Source organism: Pteronotus mesoamericanus, unplaced genomic scaffold (assembly GCF_021234165.1).
Source record: "Pteronotus mesoamericanus isolate MK-2021 breed Mesoamerican mustached bat unplaced genomic scaffold, CSHL_Meso_final scaffold_232, whole genome shotgun sequence".
Taxonomy (NCBI): Eukaryota; Metazoa; Chordata; class Mammalia; order Chiroptera; family Mormoopidae; genus Pteronotus; species Pteronotus mesoamericanus.
This window is the reverse complement of record NW_026555311.1, coordinates 10019617-10031901: the sequence shown is the minus strand read 5'-3', so window position 1 is coordinate 10031901 and position 12285 is coordinate 10019617. Positions and strand designations below refer to the sequence as shown.

Sequence of the window (12285 nt, the reverse complement as noted above, 5' to 3'; positions counted from 1 at the left end):
GCCACTGCCCAAGGTGGTTGTTGCTAGAGTTGAGGAGGCTATGGTAATTTCTTAAAATAAGACAACAGTGATGTTTACCATAATGATTTCTATGTAGCATGCAGTGTTGTTTCATAGCATTCTACTGGCACTAGGTCTGCTTTAAACATCGGAATCAGTTCCTTTCAAACCCTGCCTCTGCTTTATCAACTGTTTATATAACCCTTTGTTGTCATTTCAACAATCTTCATAGATTCTTCACCAGGAGCAGATTCCATCTCAGAAACTACTTTTCTTTTTTTTTTTTTCTTATCCATGCAGCAGCTCTTCATTCTTTCAGGCTTTATCATAAGATTGCAGCACATCTTCAGGCTCCACTTGTAATTCTCATACTCTTGCTATTTCTACCACTTCTGATCCCTGAAGACTCAGACCCCTCAAAGTCACCCATGAATTTATGAGGTTTAGAACTAACTTCTTCTAGTCTTGATGTTGCTATTAATGTTGTTATTTGATCTTGTTAATGTTGATATTTGATCTTGTCCCATGAATTATGAATTTTTTTGTGATTTGCAATGTATTTTCTCACAGTTCTGGAGGTTAAAACTTTAAGATTAAGATGGCAGCACTGATAGAAAAAAAATGACACTGGTTCCAAATCATTGAGTAGGTAACATGGAAATGAGCAAGTGAACTTGTTGCAGATAACGTTAGTTGAAAACTTCTCTTTATTTCTTTTATAGCAATCTAATTGAACAACAAAGAAACTTCCTAAAAATTATAAACTAACATTAATTTTATGAAGCAGTAACTTTTAAAATCCAAAGACAAAAAAAATGAAACATTCATTGTTTTGGATAAAAAGCTGAGAAACAAAATATTAACCTATTGACATGTTAAATAAAGACAACCTTTAATCCCCCATACTTTGTTCCTTCTCAGCTAAAGTTTCTTAAAATAATTGAAAACACTTGTATATCATTGCAAAGTAACATTATAATGTACATATCATTTCTATGTTACATTTCATAGCTATCAAAAGAAATAATAAATTGCTTAACCTTTCATTTAAAATACGAGGGGGACCCCCCAAAACAGAATTTATTTATTAAGAAATGTGTATTCATTCTTACATGTTTAAACTACAGTCAGCTTCAAAGTACTCCATTTGATGCAATACGCCTATCAAGATGTTTTTTTCATCTGCTCAAAACAGCTTTTGAACTCATTTTTAATGCCTTTTAGTGCTTCTGCTATTTTTTTTTGTGTCACCTCTTCCACATCAGCAAAACATTTCTCTGTAAGGACTTTTTTTTCACTAGGAAAACAAAAAAAAGTTGCTCATGGTGAGGTCAGGTAAATAGGGAGGGTGACAGGGGTCATGCAGTTTTTTGGTCAAAAACCACTGAACATTCAGCTAATGTGGGCAGGTGTGCTTATAAATCACCCGTCATGAAATGGCAAATGCATAGAAAGAATCTTCAAAAAAAATTCACTAAACCGAAACACAGCCTCTCACAACAATGCCAGCTGGTACAATGATGCAGATGGATTCCTAGAACACTCACCTAGTGGGGGAAGCTTGTAGCAAGGGGTCTGCCCTCAAGAAGCTAATTCCAGTTTTTGGGGTTCTCCTCGGACACAAAACTGAAACAGTATTACAAAATTGACAGAATTATAATTTGCGCTGGATCTTACCTAATTTTAATACAAATGATTATTTTATTATATATAGCATACATTTGAGGGTATAAGAAATATATTTTTCTTGATTGTACAAAATCGTCATTACAAAATACTAAAATACAGCTCTCTAAGAACATTTCCACAGAAACCATAAAGTGGATGGAAAGAATTTTTCAAAATTTTGAGATGTTTTGTTAAGTAAAAGCAGAATGAAAGGTGACTAAGGTCCAGAAATTAGGTGACTGGCAAGGTCATCTAATTAGAATGTTGCTGTTATGGATGGAGTCCAGGATTTTCTTGTCTAAAAATGCTGCAGAATAGTGTATTCGAGAATAAATTCTAATTATAGCCCAGATCATTTTATGCCAAAAAAAAACCCTGTTTTAATATTCAAAACTTAATTAGGTGTACAGTCTATTGTTATCCAGCTTTAGCACCTACCTGTTCCCACAAGTACTGTCTTCTGCCACAACCCCTGCTTCAGCGCACTTGCTGTTACCAGCTAATTTCTTTTGACATAAAGTCACAATTTCCAGATAAAAGTCTAATTCTTCTTCTCTTCCAGAGTTAGAGTGATATGGCATGTTTCTTCCTTTTACTTTCTCTCATAGAGTGGCTTGAGGGATGATAAGAACGCTGTCAATGAGCCAGTATAGAGATGTGTTTGCCATTTTCTGTTTCATTGTCTTTCACATTTAACAGCGTAGTAATTATTTTGGGAAACACATTTATCAGCTCCCTTGAAAAAGCACTTGTAGATTACTAATCGTCTCTGAACCTCCACCCACTGGGCTGCAGAGGTCCCTTTGGCTGCATACTTGCGGCCAGGTGTGCAGGCACTGCATCGGGAGTGTCTGGTTCTGAGGAGTCCGGCTACTCTCAGCCATGGCTTGAGTCCACATGGCCATCTGAAGGGTTCAGACCATCAAGAATGTTCTTAGTGGCATCTAAAATGATAATCCTTTCCAGACAGTCTTCAATTTACTTTGTCCAAATCCATCAGAGAAATCAATATCTATGACAACTGTAGCCTTATGAAATGTGTTTCTTAAATAATAAAACTTGAAATTCATAATTATTCCTAGATATATGGGCTTTAGAATAGATGTGTTTTCAGGCATGAAAACATCATCATTCTCACTGTGATTCTCCAGTACAGCTCTTGGGTAACCAGGTGCATTGTCAATGAGCAGTAATATTTGGAAAGAAACCTTTTTTCCCTGATCAAGAGGTCTCAACCATGGTCTTAAAGTACCCAGAAAACCATGTTACAAACAAATGTGCTGTCACCCAGACTTTGTTGTCCCATTTATAGAGCACAGGCAGAGTAGCTTTAGCAGAATTCTTAAGGGTTCTAGAATTTTCAGAATGGTAAATGAGGGTTGGCTTTACCTCAATGTCACTAGCTACATCAGCCCCTAACAAAAGAGTCAGTCTGTCCTTTAAAGCTTTGAAGCCAAGTATTAACTTCTCCTCTTTCGCTATGAAAGTCCTAGATGGAATTTTCTTCTAATAGAAAGATGTTGCACCTACACTAAAAATCTGTTGTTCATTGTAGCAACCTGCATTTATTATCTCAGCGAGATCGTCTGGATAAATTGCTGTAACTTCTATATAAGCACTTGCTCTTTCATATTGCACTGTTATGTTACAGGGAGAATTTCTTTCTTTATAGCTTATAAACCAAGCTTTGCTGACTTCAAATTTACTTCTACAGCTTCCTCACTATTCTTAAAATTGAAGAGATTGAAGAGAGCTAGAGCCTTCTTCTTGATTAGGTTTTGGCTTAAGAGAATGTTGTGGCTGGTTTGACATTCTGTCCAGAGCACTAAAAGTCTTTCCCTATCAGCAATAAGTCTGTTTTACTTTCTTACTATTCATATGTTCACTGGAGTAGCACTTTTAATTTCATACAAGAACTTTTTCTTTGCATTCAAACCTAACTATTTGGTCTAAGAGGCCTAGATTTTGGCTTATCTCAGCTACTTCACTAAGCTTAATGATATCTAGCTTTTGGTTTAAAGTGAGAGATCCACAACTGTTTTGTTTGAACACTTACAGGACACTGTACGGTTACTAATTGGCCTAATTACAATAGTGTTGTGTTTCAAGGAACAGGGATGCCTGGAGAGAGAAAGAATGGCCAGTCAGTGGAGTACACACTTATCAACGTTTATCAACTGTTCGCCATCTTATATGGGCACCATTCATAGTGTCCATAACAATTACATCAAAGATTAACATCAAAGATCACTGATCACACAGCACGATAGCAAATATAATAATGAAAATGTTTGAAATATTGTGAGAATTATCAAAATATGACACACAGACATAAAGTAACAAAATGCTGTTAAAAATGTGCTAATAGACTTGCTCAATGTATGGTTGCCCCAATTTGTAAAATTGTACTTCAATTTGTAAAACACAGAATATTTGCAAAACACATATTCAAAGATACTCTCATTACTCAAAAAATAATATTTATTTATAAAATGTATATGTTTTAAAGTATTGTTTTTTTGCAGTTGAAGTTATGCTAAACTAAAACTAGATATTTTTATGGATATAGTTAGGTCAATTTTCTTTTACATAGTACATTCTTTTATAGTTGAAAATACTTGAAACCCTTTTGTGTGTTATCTTCCTTCATGACTCCTTCATTTATATAATAAAAAATGTATGGAACTATTTTAAAAATAAGGTGAGACATGACATATGTATACAAACAATTGAAACACAAAGAAACAAAACTGGTTTTTCCTGGTCATTTACCATCTCCTAAGGTTATGGTCCAGAGAATATCTGCCTGATAAAACACTAGCTTTTGTGTTTCAGGTGGACCTACTAAATCAAACGATCAGTGTGTGTGGGACTAAGAAACCAGCCTTTAAAACTATAAATATTGAATCATTTTATTATACCATTGAAACTATTATAATAGTATGCCTGAATAAAACATTTTAAAAAATCCATTTGTGCTCATCACAGTTTCTTTAGATCTCTTCTCAGTTTTAACTTTTCCCTGGGAAAACTCTTCCACATCTAGAGCTTCAACTATCTATTTGCCTCCAAAAGTTTTAGCTTCAGCTTGGAGTTCAGTTTTGAGTATGAGGTGGCATCTTCTGGTTTGTTTCTGAAATACTTCACACTCAAACTGAAGTAAATACTTCCCTCTAAAATATGTTTACACCTAGTTTCATCAAGTTTTCATTCAGTGAATTTTTACATCACTTTATAGGTGCTAAAAATCAGAAACTGTTGATTATCTTTTTCTCTCCTCCTCCTTAAATTTTTATGCAGTAAAATCTATTGTCTTATCCATTATTGCATTTTTCTTAGATTTTATGTTTAGAAAATGTACTCATCCCTGAGATCAGATAAATCATGCTTCTTATTAAATGATGAAGAAGAATCGCTAAATTATAAATCAGGGATAGTGATTCAGAGTATCATGAAGCTGAACGCGGCCATATTCAGACAAAAAGGCCAGGACATTTTTTTAAGCAGCAAACTTACATAATCCAAATCACAATATCAATAGAGGTTGAACTAAGCACTTGTAGAACAAATGAATTGTAATACTTTGAAATGAATTTATTCCTAAAAACTGCATGAGTCTATAAATGAAAAATAAGGAAGTTAAAAAATACTTAGAAGTCTGTGTTGCCTGATCTTTTTACAATGGTTAAATCTAAGTATTGTTCACATTTTTCCTTTCATGAAAATATGTTAGCATCACTGGAATAAAACAACATTTATTATTTTCTTTTTTTCCAGTTAAATTAGAATTAAGTTGCTTCCAGCCATTTTCACAGGAAATAATTACAATATTTGAGAGGCCACAACATGCAATTTGGAAAGCCCTCATTCACTCTGCTCTTCTAATACTCTTAGTTATGGCACTCCTGAAAAATCACATTCCATTTTCACACTATTACAAAGATTCTTCTCTTTCATTCTCTCAAGTTAAGCTTTCTTATTGATTTGATAGTACTAATTACCAGGATGTACATCTCAGAAGAAAACATTCAAGGTAGTAATAAGTTGTGTTATTACCTCAATAAAAATTTAAAACTGTATTATTGGTACTTGTGGATGAAATTTCTTTCACAAAACCATACAGAAAGGCAGTTACTTTTATTGCAAATTCAGAAGGAACATATAACAGTTTGTGTTGTGTGTATATCATAGATAAATTATATTCTATTTCATATTATTTCAGTCTTATTCTTGTGTGCAGTTTTGATGAATACTCTAAAACAACTTTAATTATGTGACATTTGACACATATTAATGTCGGTGATAAAGCATAACAAAAAAGACACCTATAAGCCCCCAATCCAGTTAGGAAATAAAGCATCATCAGTAGTCTTACCTCAGTAAGTATCTCTCTCCTCGATCCCTCTTTTCTACCTTTCCAACATAGGTAACACTTGCCTGAAATTTGTATTTACCATTTCTTTGCTTTATAAAACATAATTTGATGATATATCAAGTGTATTTGTTTTCACTATAATCTAACATCTGATTGTGTGATTATTTAATATTTTACTTATAAGTCTCCTGCTGATAGATGCTTGGGTTGTCTTAGGTTTTTTACTACTAAGAGGAATATTGCTATAAGTAAATGTCTTGGGGTACACACGTGCAAAAGTTCTCTCATAGATCTAGAAGTGGAATTACTGAGTCATAAGAAATAAGAATGTTCATACTTAAAAGATAATGCCAAGTTTTTGTTTTTTGTTTTTTAATTGTCCTAACTTACACCCCTGCTGGCAGCATAAGAAGTTTCTCATTAATCCATATTCTGACCACACTTACACTATCAATTATAATTTTTGTCATTCTAGTAGCTATAACATGGTAGGTGATTATAGTGTTAACAAGTAATTTTCTGATTACTAAAGGGAATGAACATGTCTTCCTATCTCTAGCATTGAAGTTTTATAAATATTACTTATTTATAAACTTTGCCCATTTTACTGAATTGTTTATATTTTTATTGATTTATAAGAATTTTATATACTTTCTAAAATTACTCTCCTCAGCTATATTACAAATACTTTCTCCAGTTTTCAGTTTGTTATCTTGTCAAATTATGCTATTCGGTAAATACAATTTCTTAATTTCAATATGTTCAACGTTTTACTTTTTAAAGCTTACAACATTTTACATTTTATTTAAAATATTCCTTAAGGTAGACTTAATTCCAGACACCCTAGCCTCTGGATTTCTGCTTGTCTACCCTGCATCCTCTTTTTAAAATAATTTTTAATTTTTAATTTTTATTTTTTTCTTTCTTTCTCACCTTCCCCCAACCTGAGTCTTAGTCCTGCAAGGAGACAGCAAAATAGGCAGACTCGAGGGTATCAGAGACTGACTTTAGGGCACAGTCAGTCCATACACTTTCCCGGGAACAAGTGTGTTGCTTCCTCCTCATGGTAGAGCTTAGGAAAGCCCTCCAAGTCTCTGGCAGACCCAAACTCGGGGCTCTGAAGGCCACACCCACTATCCTACCAGTGGCTTCACCCTGCTAAATTCAGGGACATAATCTGGGACAGACTCAGACATGTGGTACAGACATGAAGAAAAACACCCACCATCTTCCCTGAAGTTTGAATGGCATCTCCCACAGAGATCCAAGAGTCATAGTCTTTTGATTCCACTTGAAGCCCTCTCAGAAACAGATGGGCCAGCGACTAGACTAAGATTAATGGCAGGACTGCAGGCAGAAGCAGGTGGAGGTGATTCCAGCAATGCCTTTGGTCATTAGTTGACACGTCCCTGGGCCCTGGGCTGATAAAAAACCAGATTTACAGAGCAGTGAGGCCCATCCCAGATGCAGCCAAGCCTGAAGGAGACAGCCACAAACTGGATCATTTGTAGCTTTGAACAAGCTGCCTAGAGCTAGACTGGACAGTATCTGACATTGGCTTACATCAGCTTCAGGCAACATCAGAGTTGTAACCAGAGGGAGAACCCAGTAGGCAAGCACTAAACTCCGCTGAGAATAATTCCACTTTGTTCTTTTTCATAATTTTCATTTCCTTTGCATAACTTTATGTCATTTTTTCTATTTTTCTTCAATTTAAAAAAATATTTTATTTATTTTCACAGAGAAGGGAAGGGAGGGAGAAAGAGAGGGAGAGAAACATCACTGTGTGGTTGCTTCTCATGCGCATTCCGCACTGGGTACCCAGCCTGCAACCCAGACATGTGCCCTGACTGGGAACTGAACCAGTGACACTTGGGTTTGCAGGCCACTCTCTGTCCACTGAACCACACCAGCCAGGGCAATTTTTTCTTATATTTCTCTGTTTTTTCTCTGATATCTCATATTGTACTCTTCCCTTTTCTTACTCCATTATACTTTCTCCCTTAATTTTCTTATATTTTTAAATTTTATTTTTTCCTTTCTTTGTTCTTTTGTGGTCATCCCCTGTTTCTGTTTCTTATTCTTATTGTTTCTCCCCCTCTGTCTTCTCATAATAATTTTGCTTTCCTTTGGTCGTATTGTATTCTTGTTTTTCTTATAATATTTTACTTATATTTCCACTTTTATTATTCTTTGTTCTGTTATAATTGCTTTTTTTTTTTTGCTTGAGTGTGTATTTAGTTTTCTGTGTTGCTTTGCTTTATTCTTTCAGCACTGCTATGGCAGCATACAAGACATAGTGGTGGCTGAGCCACTCAGTCAGAAAGACAGAAAAAAGAACCCACCAATGAATGGGCCAACAAAAATCAAGATGCAAATACAGCAGGAGAGCCCTCATAAACCAGACAAGGAGTACTTTTAAAGTGTCCATCTCAGGAGATGAAGTTAGGTACACCACGGGGTCCCAAAGGACTCCTATTGCATAAGGCCACCCCATGAAGACAAGGAGTCAACCCAGATCTACCTAACACATAGAAACAAACCAAAAGAGGCACCTAAAACGAGTAAACAAAGAAACAACAACCAAATAAACGAAAAGAAAGAACCCCCCCCCAAAGAGCTAATTATATTGAGGTAAGCAATATATCAGACAAATAGTTCAAAGTAATGGATGTAAAGATGCTCAAGAAACTTAGTGAGAATTATAAGGAACTTAGTAAAAACTATATCAGCATGAAAAAGAATATAGAAACATTGAATAAGAACCAGCTAGAAATGAAGAATGAAATATCCGAAATAAAGAATGCTATATCTGAAATGAAGCAAGGATTGAATCAGCCTATTTGAAAGATAAGGTAGGAAAAAAAAACCAAAACACCCAATCAGAGTAACAAAAAGAAGAAAGTCTTAAACAGAAAAAGGATGGGACAACGTGAAATGTAACAATATCCACATCATAGAGATACAAGAAGGAGAAGAAAATGAGCAAGGGATAGAAAACCAGTTCTCAGACCAAAAAAGGAATTAAAAGTTCATTAACACCAAACCTGTACTATAACAGATGTTAAAGGAACTGCTTTAAAAAGATCAAGTGATAAGGCTCTGGCTGGTGTGGCTCAGTGGCTTGAGCACCAGCCTGCAAACCAAAGGGTCACTGGTTCAATTCTCAGCTAGGCCCTGGGTCACAGACCAGGTCCCCAGTGCAGGGAACACAAGAGGCAAACACACATCGATGTTTCCCTCCCTTTTTCTCCCTCTCTTTCTCTAAAAATAAATATATAAAATCTTTAAAAAAGATGAAGTAATAGAGAAGGAGAATCATAGGTATAAATGTATAAAATGTCAATGAACAAGTACCTATTAATAATAACCTTAAGTGTAAATGGATTAAATGCTCCAATTATAAGATATGAGATAGCTGAATGGGTAAAAAAACATTACCCATATATATGGTGCCTAAAAGAGACCCACCATAGAACAAAAGATTTACACAGGCTAAAAGTGAAGGGCTGGAAAAACATTCCATGCAAATGGAGACAAAAAAAAGTTGTGTTAGCAATACTTATATCTGACAAAATAGACTTCAAAACAAAGGCCATAAAAGCAGACAAACAAGACCACTACATAATACTATAAAGATGTATCCAACAATGGGGTATAACCATTGTAAACATATATGCACCCAATATAAGGGCACCAAAATATATAAAGAAAACCTTGGTGGGCTTCAGAGAAGAGATTGATAGCAATGCAGTTATTGTAGGGGATTTCAACACCCTACTGTTACTATTGGGTAGATCATCCAGACAAAAAAATCAACAAGGGAACAGTGACCCTAAATGACACACCAGATCTATTAGATTTAATTTATATTTAAAGAATACTTCTTCCCAAAGTATCTGAGTGCACATTCTTCTCAAGTGCACATGGATCATTCTCAGAGACAGACCACATGTAGGAAACAAAATAAGTCTTAACAAATGCAAGAAAATTGAAATCATATCAAGTATTTTTCCAGATCACAACAGTGTGAAACTAGAAATCTACCCTGGTAAAAAAAAAACCCTCAAAATTATTCAAATACATGTTATTAAATAATGAGTGGGTCATCAATGAGGTAAAAAATAAATTAAAAAGTACCTGGAAACACTTGGAAATGAACACACAACAACTTAAATCTCTGGGACAAAGTGAAAGCTGTCCTGAGAGGGAAGTTTGGAGCATTACAGACATACCTTAAGAAGACAGAAATATCTCTGATAAATAATCTAATCCTTTTTTAAAAGGCCTAGAAAAATGACAACAAACAAAGCCCCAAAAGAGTAGAAGAAAAGAAATAATGAAGGTCAGAATGGAAATAAATGACAAAAAATAAATAAAACTATTCAAAGTATCAATGAATCCAAAAGTTGGTTCTTTTGAAAGATAAAAAAAATGATGAACAATGATGAACCTTTAACCAGACTCATAAAGAAAAGAAGAAAGAGGACCCACATTAATAAAATCAGAAATGAAAGAGGAGAAATAACAAGAGATACCACCGAAATACCAGGACTATAAGAAAATACTATGAAAAACTATATGCAAACAAATTGGACAACCTTGGCATAATGGTTAAATTTCATGCAATCTCCCAAGACTGAATCAGGAAGAAGCATAATACCCGAATAGACTGACAACACCTAATGAAACTGAAGTAGTAATCAAAAAACTCCCAGAAAACAAAAGTCCTGCACCAGATATTTTCACAGGAAATTTACCAATTATTCAAAGAAGAACTAACACCTATCCTTCTCAAACTATTCCAAAGAATTCAAGTTTGAAGGTTTCCAAGATCTTTTATGATACCAGTATTATTCTAATTCCAAAACCAGGTAAAGATAAAATAAAGAAAGGAAACTATAGGCCAATATCCCTGAACATTGATCCTAAAATTCTCAACAAAATACTAGCAAACCAGATCCAGCAACATAATAAAAAGATCATGCACTATGATCAAGTAGGATATATCTCTGGGATGCAAGGTTTTTACAATGTTTGCAAATTAATAAATGTGATGCATTATATAAACAAATGAAAGATAAAATCACATGATCATATCAATAGATGCAGAAAAAGCATTTGATAAAGCCCAGCACCCATTTATGATAAAAACCCTCAGCAAAGTGGCAATAAAGGAAATATACCTCAACATAGTAAGGTCCATATATAGAAACCCTATAGCCAACATCATACTAGATGGGAAAAAACTAAAATATTTCCTCTAAGATTAGGAACAAAACTGGGATGTCTGCTTTTACAGCTCTTATCCGACATAGTGCTGGAAGTTCCAGCTATAGTGATCAGACAAGGAAAAGAAATAAAAGGCATCTAAATTGGAAAGGAGGAAGTAAAACTGTCATTATCTGACGGTGACATAGTATTATATATAGAAAACCCTATAGGCTCCACCAAAAAAACTATTAGACCTATTAAATGAATTTGGCAAAGTAGCCATATAAAAAATCAATACTTAAAATTGATAGCATATCTATACGTCAATAGTGGACTGTCAAAAAAAAAATAAACTAAGAAAAAAAACCCATTTACTATAGCAACAAAAATAAGTAAAAGAGGTACCTAGGAATAAATTTAACCACGGAGGTAAAATACCTGTATTTGGAGAACTATAGGACACTGAAGAAAGAAACTGAGGAAGACACAAATAATGGAAGAAGATACCATGATTGCATTGGAAGAATTAATATCATTAAAATGTCCATACTAACCTAGCAATCTATACACATCCAATGGAGCTCTATTAAAATGCCAATGGCATATTTCAGAGATCTAGAACAAATATTCCAAAAATTTATATGGAACCAAAAAAGACCCCAAATAGCCTCAGCAATCTTGAGGAAAAAAAAAAAAGTTGGAGGGATCACAATTCCTGATATAAAACTAAACTATAAAGCCACTATATTCAAAAGAGTATGGTACTGGCATAAGAACAGACACATAGATAAATGAAACACAATAGAGAGCCTGGAAATAAACCCATGCCTTTATGGTCAATTGATATTTGACAAAGGAGGCAAGAGCATACAGTGGAATGAACACAGTCTCTTCAATAAATGATGTTTGGAGAACTAGACTAGTACTTCCAAAAAAAGTGAAACTCGACCACTAACTTATACTATACACTAGAATAAACTCAAAGTGGATAAAATGCTTAAATATAAATGATGATACCATAAAAATTC

The 12285-nt window shown here is 34.4% G+C and overlaps 1 pseudogene; it reads right to left on the bottom strand.

Annotated features, from left to right (window-relative positions):
• Nucleotides 1-2066: 2066 nt before the first annotated feature.
• LOC129085238 (D-aminoacyl-tRNA deacylase 2-like) lies at nucleotides 2067-2552 on the bottom strand (annotated as a pseudogene).
• Between the last annotated feature and the right edge of the window lie 9733 nt (nucleotides 2553-12285).